Raw genomic sequence first — 9584 nt, forward strand, 5'->3', positions numbered from 1 at the left:
AGAAGATTCAGTATCATGAACTACAGTACTTAGGTAAGATGAAGGAAGAAGGAAGGTAGCTCCAGAAACTTTAATACCAGGGGTTCAGTTTTATCTCAGAGTACAGAAGAGGAGAGTATGCTTGCATCTCAGAAGATAACTCTTCCTTATCCATGACACTTCTATTGTCCTCTACTGTAGGCACAAATTAGAAAATTGAGTATCATCCTTGACACTTTCCTTATCATCTTTTTTTTTATGATACTGGAGATTGAACCCAGGGGTGCTTAACCAATAAGCCACATTCACAGCCCTTTTATTATTATTTTTTTTAGGACAGGGTCTCACTAAGTCCTGAGGCTGGCCTCTAACTTTTGATCCTTCAGCCTCAGCCTCCCAAGCTGCTGGGATTACAGGCTTGCACCACTGTGCCTGGCTTCCCTTATCATCTTAACATAGCCTATTCATAACTACCAGCTTCTGTCTATTATTTACTCTGATGTTCTCTAGAAGCCTCACCACCATTGTTTAGTCAAATGTACCCAAACCTGTCTCCCCCGGATTGCCCCGATAGCTTTTTCTTTAGTCTCCTTGACTCTGTGCTTGCTTCCTTCCAAACCTTATGCTATACATCTCATTGTGTTTCCACCCAACCCCCCAAAACTCTCATATGTTGAAGTCCCATCCCCCAATAACTCAGAATGTGACTGTATTTGAAGATTGGGACTTTAAAGAGGTGATTCATTTAAAATGAAGTCATTGGGGATGGGCCCTAATTCAACTTTCCTTATTTCCCCTTGTGTTCTTATAAAAAGAGGAAATTAGTACACAGATAGGTGTAGAAAGATTTTATAAGCTGCAAATTAAGGATAGTCATTGATCAGCCAAGGAGAGTAGCCTCAGGAGGAATCTATCCTCTTGACACCTTGATTTCAAACTTCTAGGCTCCAGCACCATGAGAAAATAAATTTCTGTTGTTTAAGCCACCCAGTCTGTCATTCTTTGTGATTGCAGTCCAGGAAAACTAACACAGCATCCTTCAGAGTGACTCTTATTAACTACTAAAGTGGTCATGTTAGTCCTCTGAGGGTTTAAACCCTCAATAGGACAAATGAAATGGCATCAGCTTAAAAGCTTCTGTACAGCCAAGGGAACAGTCTACCGAATAAAGAGACAACCTATGGAATGGGAGAATACAGATACTATACATCTGATAAGAATTTTTTTTATTGTAAACAAATGGGATACATGTTGTTTCTCTGTTTGTACATGGTGTCAAGGCATACCATTTGTGTAATCATAAGTTTACATAGGGTAATGTTGTTTGATTCATTCTGTCATTTTTTCCCTTCCCCCACCCCTCCCACCCCTCTTTTCCCTCTATACAGTCCCTCCTTCCTCCATTCTTACCACCCTCCTTATCCCAAACCCTAAACCAAACCCTAACCCTAACGCTAACCCCTGCCACCCCCCATTATATGTCCTCATCCGCTTATCAGTGAGATCATTCGTCCTTTAGTGTTTTGAGATTGACTTATCTCACTTAGCATGATATTCTCCAATTTCATCCATTTCCCTGCAAATGCTGTAATTTTATCACTCTTCATGGCGGAGTAATATTCCATTGTATATATATACCACAGTTTCTTTATCCATTCATCAACTGAAGGGCATCTAGGTTGGTTCCACAATCTGGCTATGGTGAATTGAGCAGCAATGAACATTGATGTGGCTGTATCTCTGTAGTATGCTGATTTTAAGTCCTTTGGGTATAGGCCAAGGAGTGGGATAGCTGGGTCAAATGGTGGTTCCATTCCAGGCTTTCTGAGGAATCTCCATACTGTTTTCCAGAGTGACTGCACTAATTTGCAACCCCACCAGCAATGTATGAGTGTACCTTTTTCCCCACATCCTCGCCAACACCTGTTGTTGCTTGTGTTCTTGATAAACACCATTCTAATTGGGGTGAGATGAAATCTTAGGGTAGTTTTGGTTTGCATTTCTCTTATTACTAGGGATGTTGAACATTTTTTCATATATCTGTTGATCGCTTGTATATCTTCTTCTGTGAAGTGTCTGTTCATTTCCTTAGCCCATTTGTTGATTGGATTATTTGTATTCTTGGTGTAGAGTTTTTTGAGTTCTTTATGGATTCTGGAAATTAGCGCTCTATCTGAAGTATGAGTGGCAAAGATATTCTCCCACTCTGTAGGCTCTCTCTTCACATTACTGAGAGTTTCCTTTGTTGAGAGAAAGCTTTTTAGTTTGAATCTATCCCAGTTGTTGATTCTTGCTTTTATTTCTTTTGCTATGGGAGTCCTGTTAAGGAAGTCTGATCCTAAGCCAACAAGTTGAAGGTTTGGACCTACTTTTTCTTCTATAACATGCAGGGTCTCCAGTCTGATTCTGAGGTCCTTGATCCATTTTGAGTTGAGCTTTGTGCAGGGTGAGAGATAGGGGTTTAATATAATTCTGTTGCATATGGTTTTCCAGTTTTCCCAGCACCATTTGTTGAAGAGGCTATCTTTTCTCCATTGCATATTTTTGGACCCTTTGTCTAGTATGAGAAAATTGTATTTATTTGGATTTGTGTCTGTGTCCTCTATTCTGTACCATTGATCTACCTGTCTATTTTGGTACCAATACCATGCCATTTTTGTTACTATTGCTTTGTAATAGAGTTGAAGATCTGGTATTGCGATACCCCCTGCTTCGCTCTTTCTACTGAGGATTGCTTTAGCTATTCTGGGTTTTTTATTCTTCCAGATGAGTTTCATAATTGCTTGCTCTATTTCTGCAAGGTACATCGTTGGGATTTTAATTGGAATTGCATTGAATCTGTATAGCACTTTTGGTAGTATAGCCATTTTGACAATATTAATTCTTCCTATCCAGGAACATGGGAGATCTTTCCATCTTCTAAGGTTTTCTTTAACTTCTTTCTTTAGTGTTCTGTAGTTCTCATTGTAGAGGTCTTTCACCTCTTTTGTGAGATTGATTCCCAAGTATTTTATTTTTTTTTTTGATGCTATTGTGAATGGGGTAGTTTTCCTAATATCTCTTTCTGAAGATTCATCACTTATGTATAAAATGCCTTAGATTTATGTGCATTGATCTTATATCTCGCTACTTTACTGAATTCACTTATGAGTTCTAAAAGTTTTCTGGTGGAATTTCCTGGTTCCTCTAAGTATATAATCATATCATCAGCAAATAGGAATAGTTTGAGTTCTTCTTTTCCTATTCGTATCCCTTTAATTTCTTTGGTTTGTCTAATTGCTCTGGCTAGAGTTTCAAGGACAGTGTTGAATAGAAGTGGTGAAAGAGGGCATCCCTGCCTTGTTCCAGTTTTTAGGGGGAATGCTTTCAGTTTTTCACCATTTAGAATGATATTAGCCATGGGCTTAGCATAGATGGCCTTTACAATGTTAAGAAATGTTCCCACTACCCCATTTTTTTCTAGTGTTTTGAGCATGAAGGGATGCTGTATTTTATCGAATGCTTTTTCTGCATCTATTGAAATAATCATGTGATTCTTAACTTTAAGTGTGTTGATATGGTGAATTACATTTATTGATTTCTGGATGTTGAACCAACCTTGCATCCCTGGGATAAAACCCACTTGATCATGGTGCACCATCCTTTTAATATATTTTTGTATGCGATTATGTTAAAATTTTGTTGAGAATTTTTACGTCGATGTTCTTTAAGGATATTGGTCTGAAATTTTCTTTCCTCGATGTGTCTCTGTCTGGTTTAGGTATCAGGGTGATATTGGATTCATAGAATGAGTTTGGGAGGGTTCCCTCCTCCTCTATTTCATGGAATACTTTGAGGAGTATTGGAATGAGCTCTTCTTTAAAGGTTTTGTAGAACTCGGCTGAGAACCCATCTGGTCTTGGACTTTTCTTTGTTGGTAGGCTTTTGATGACCTCTTCTATTTCATTGCTTGAAATTGGTCTATTTAAGTTGTGTATGTCCTCCTCGTTCAGTTTAGGTAATTCATATGTCTCTAGAAATTTGTTGATGTCTTCGAGGTTTTCTGTTTTGTTGGAGTATAGGTTTTCAAAATAGCTTCTAATTATGTTTTGTATTTCACTTGTGTCTGTTGTGATATTTCCTTGTTCATTCCAAATTTTAGTAATTTGAGTTTTCTCCCTCTTTCTCTTTGTTAGTGTGGCTAAGGGTTTATCAATTTTATTTATTTTTTCAAAGAACCAAGTATTTATTTTGTTAATTTTTCCAATTGTTTCTTTTGTTTCAATTTCGTTGATTTCGGCTCTGATTTTAACTATTTCCTGTCTTCTACTACTTTTGGTGTTGGTCTGCTCTTCTTTTTCTAGGGCTTTGAGCTGTAGTGTTAATTCGTTTATTTGTTGATTTCTCCTTCTTTTGTTGAATGTCCCCCATGATATAAATCTTCCTCTAAATACTGCTTTCATAGTGTCCCAGAGGTTTTGAGATGATGTGTCTTTGTTCTCGTTTACTTCTAAGAAATTTATTTCCCTCCTGATGTCTTCTGTTACCCATTCATCATATAATAGTGTATTATTTAATCTCCAGGTATTGGAAAATTTTCTGTTTTTTAATTCTGTCATTTATTTCTAATTTCAATCCATTATGATCTGATAGGATACAAGGTAGTATCTCTATCTTCTTGTATTTGCTAACAGTAGTTTTGTGGCATAAAATATGGTTTATTTTAGAGAAGGATCCATGTGCTGCTGAGAAGAAAGTGTATTCGTTCTTTGTTGGATGATATATTCTATATATGTCCGTTAAGTCTAAATTGTTGATTGTGTTATTGAGATCTATGTTTTCTTTATTCAATTTTTGTTTGGAAGATCTGTCCAGTGGTGAGAGAGGTGTGTTAAAATCGCCTAGTAGTATTGTGTTGTGGTCTATTTGATTTCTAGAATTGAGAAGGATTTGTTTGACATATGTGGATGAGCCAATGTTTGGGGCATAGATATTTATGATTGTTATGTCTTGCTGATTTATACTTCCCTTAAGCAGTATGTAATGTCCTTCTTTATCCCTTCTGACTAGTTTTGGCTTGAAGTCCACATTATCTGAAATGAGGATGGATACTCCAGCTTTTTTGCTGTGTCCGTGTGCATGGTATGTTTTTTCCCATCCTTTCACCTTTAGTCTATGGGTATCTCTTTCTATGAGATGAGTCTCTTACAGGCAGCATATTGTTGGATTTTTCTTTTTAATCCAATCTGCCAGTCTATGTCTTTTGATTGATGAATTCAGGCCATTAACGTTCAGGGTTATTATTGTGATATGATTTGTATTCCCAGTCATTTGACTCATTTTTGTTTTTTGACATGATTTGGTTTCTCCTTTATTTGGCTATTCCTTTAGGCTAGTTCCTCCCATTGCTGATTTGCATCATTGTTTTTCATCTCTTCCTCATGGAATATTTTGCTGAGAATGTTCTGTAATGCTGGCTTTCTTTTTGTAAATTCCTTTAGCTTTTGTTTATCATGGAAGGATCTTATTTCATCGTCAAATCTGAAAGTAATTTTGCTGGGTATAAGATTCTTGGTTGGCATCCGTTTTCTTTCAGGGCTTGGTAAATGTTGTTCCAGGCCCTCTAGCTTTTAGGTTCTGGATTGAAAAATCTGCTGATATCCTTATTGGTTTCCCCCTGAATGTAATTTGATTCTTTTCTCTCATGGCCTTTAAAATTCTGTCTTTATTTTGTATGTTAGGTATTTTCATAATAATGTGCCTTGGTGTGGGTCTGTTGTAATTTTGTATATTTGGAGTCCTATAAGCCTCTTGTACTTGGTTTTCCATTTCATTCTTCAGATTTGGGAAATTTTCTGATATTATTTCATTGAATAGATTGTTCATTCCTTTGGTTTGATTCTCTAAGCGTTCCTCAATCCCAATAATTCTTAAATTTGGCCTTTTCATGATATCCCATAATTCTTGGAGATTCTGTTCATGATTTCTTACCATCTTCTCTGTTTGGTCAACTTTGTTTTCAAGATTAAATATTTTGTCTTCAATGTCTGAGGTTCTGTCTTCCAGGTGTTCTATCCTATTGGTTATGTTTTCTATGGAGTTTTTAACTTGGTTTATTGTTTCCTTCATTTCAAGGATTTCTGTTTGTTTGTTTTTCAGTATCTCTAACTCTTTATTGAAATGATCTCTTGCTTCCCGTATTTGGTCTTTTAACTGTTGATTGGTGCGATCATTTAATGTCTGCATTTGCTCTTTCATCTCCTCCTTCAATGCCTGCATTTGCTCTTTCATCTCCTCATTTGCTTCCCTGATTATTTTAATTATGTACATTCTGAACTCCCTTTCTGACATTTCTTCTGCTGTGCTGTCATTGGGTTTTATTGATGTAGTATCTACGTTTGTTTGGGATACTTTCTTCCCTTGTTTTCTCATATTGGTCAGATGTCAGTGGGACTCTGAGATATTGCAGATTTCCGCTATTGGCTTATAGTGTCCCTGTAGATTGTCAGTGTATCACCTCCCAGTCTTCAGTAGCCAGAAGTCTTGGAGGAACTTGATAATGCAGTGCTTCCGAAGAAAGCTTCCCCTAGCCCACTACTGGTTCCAGGGCTTGGAGCTGGCTCTGTGTGTAAAGGCTCTCACTGGGTGGTCTGCTCCGAGAAATTAGCCTTGAAAGGCACCTCCCACTGGAGGGAGCTGGGCTGCTTGGGGTAGTCCCTGGCTGCCCTGTCCTGGTCCCTGAAGCTGCCTGCAGGTCGGAGCTCGCCGCTGGTGGGACTTGGAGCTGGTTCTGTGCAGAAAGGTTCTCACTGGGTGGCCTGCTCTGAGAAGCTGGCCATGTGGGAGGAGCCCACCGCTGGAGTGAGCAGGGCTACCTGGGGAAGACTCTATCTGCCCTGCCCTGCTCTGATAAGCCGCCCCTATCCGTGCCTGCCGCCCTGTCCAAGCTTCACCCGGTGGGGGAGACTCATCCCGTGGTTCTATTTTAGTCCGAGTCTCTCAATGGCTCCCCTTCTTGAATCCTGGGTTCTGGAGCGACTGGAGATGCAGTCACCCTCTAGTCCGCCATCTTGGATCGCCTCGTGGAAAATGCCTGCTGCTGGAGGGGTCAGGGCCGCCTGGAGAAGTCTCTGGCTGCCCTGCCCTGGTCCCAGAGACTGCCTGTGGGTCGGAACTCTCCACTGGCTCCGGGACTTGTCCTGATAAGAACTTAATATTCAAAATACAGTTAGTCCTCCATATCTGCAGGTTCCATAGTTTTATATTCAACGAAACATGGATTGAAAATACTTTAAAAACTTGTGCCTGTAGATGGGCTTTTTTCTTGTCATTATTCCATAAACAATATGGTATAGCTATTCACAAATCTTTTACATTGTATTAGGTATTGTAAGTAATTTAGACTTGATTTAAATATTTTGGATGATTGTCTAGTTTATATACAGATAATATGCCATTTTATACAGGGGCCTTGAAAATCTCCAGATTTTGATATCTGTGAGGGGTTTTGAAACCAATCCCCTATAGATATGAAGGATGAACTATACCTGTATAGTAATTATATGTAAGGTACTCAAAAAATTCAACAGTGAGAAGAGCAAATAACCCAATTAAAAATGGACCAAAGGGGAATGGGCATGTAGATCAGTGGTAGAGTGCATGAAAGCTTAGCATGTCTATGACTCTGGGTTCAATCTCCAGTATTGTAAAAACAGGTAGATAAATGATAGATGGTAGATAGATAGATAGATAGATATAAGGAAGGGAAGGAAGGAAATTTAAAAATAGGACAAAAAAACCTTGACAAAATGGTGCAGCCAGTATAGAAAGTAGTATGGAGTTTCCTCAAAATATTGAAAATTGAACTACCATGCTGTCCCAACCCGCGGGACATCAACGGAGGATGGCGAACCTAAGAGAGAAGGAATGAAAGGGACAAGAGACACAGGGAGTGACAGCAAGACAGGAATTCTGATCAAGCTGCAAATTTTTATTGTTCTCTCGGGTATTTATGCTGAGTGAATGAGGGGTATGACGAGGCGCAGGCTGGTTGGCTGTGTTCTTCTATTGGGCTCCTGATAGGGTGCAAGTTCGCGCTGGCGGGAAGGTGAAGTCCCGGAAGAGAAGCACGGGCGGGCGGCGCCATAGGCGCCATATCGTCAGAACTATCAGCCGGGAGGGGGGAGGGGCGTGCTCCACGAATCCGTCAGCTGTCAGCTGCAGGGTGTTTGCGCAGGGCGAGGCAACCACAAAATGCTCCCTAGGCTGCTGCTTATCGTAAAGGTCAGAACGTCCTCAGAATGAGAACTTCTTCTTGGTCCCTGACACCATGCGATCTTGTAATCCCACTTCTGGGTATATAACACAAAGAAATGAAATCAGCATGTTGAAAATATATCTGCATTCCCATGTTTATTGCACCATTATTCAAAATAGTCATGATATGAAATCAACCTAAGTGTTCATTATCTAACGAATGGATCAAGAAAATTTGTTGTATACCTACCAGTATATACAATGTAATATTTTTCAGCCATAAAAGAAAGAAATCATGTCACCTCCCTCTGTGGGAAGATAATATCATCTGGAGCCTCTATAATTATTTAGACACAATTGGATGGCATTTATTCAAAACCATCTAGGAATTAAAAGAGACAAGGCCATATAACTGAAAACCTAGTGGAAAAACAGACATTAGATAGAAACTGAAGGATGATCTGGATGTTTCAATTCTCACACAAAGAATTTTTAATAATGAAATGTTCAAGTAAGAGAGGAAAGATGAACAAACTATATGAAAAAGGGAAAACAGCGCAATAATTAGAAGCTATAATAACTGGAATTCTAGAATCAAAACAGTTAAGAATTAATAGTTGGAGACAGGATTAGAGTATTTAAAATGAAAGACACAGAATAAAAATAGAAAACAGAGTGTAAGAGACAGATGGGACATAGTAAAAAGATTTTAAAGTTATTATTATTAAAATTATCAGTGTATTAATTGTACAAATTAATAGGATTCACTGTGATATTTCCAGATATGCATATGTCCTACATTGATCATGTCCATATACCCTTAGTATGCCCTCATCCCCCATCATGCTCTTCCCAGTCCCTGGTAATCCCTCTTCTCCTTTCAGGCAGTTTATTTTTTTAGTTTCCATATATGAGAGAAAACATGTGATAGTTGTGTTTCTATGTCTGGCTTATTTTACTGAACATCATGTCCTCCAGTTCCATTAATTTCCCTGCAAGTGACAGGATTTTATTCTTCTTTAGGACTAAATAATACTCCATGGGTATGTATATACTGTATGTCCTTTCTACATTCATTTGTTGAAGGCACGTACACTGATTCCATATCTATTTCATACATAGTGTCACAATAAACATGGGTGTGCAGATGTCTCTTTTGTATGTTGATTTCATTGCCTTTGAATGTATAATATAGGAGTGGGATAGCTTAGTTTTTTTGAGGAAACACCATACTGTTTCCCATGGTGAAAGTACTAATTACATTCCCACCAACAGGAAGTATATGAGAATTCATTTATCTCTGCATCTTTGCTGGCATTTGTTATTTTATTATTATTATTTTTATAATAGTCATTCTCACTGGGGTAAGT

Source organism: Sciurus carolinensis, chromosome X, assembly GCF_902686445.1.
Source record: "Sciurus carolinensis chromosome X, mSciCar1.2, whole genome shotgun sequence".
In the NCBI taxonomy this organism is placed as follows: Eukaryota; Metazoa; Chordata; class Mammalia; order Rodentia; family Sciuridae; genus Sciurus; species Sciurus carolinensis.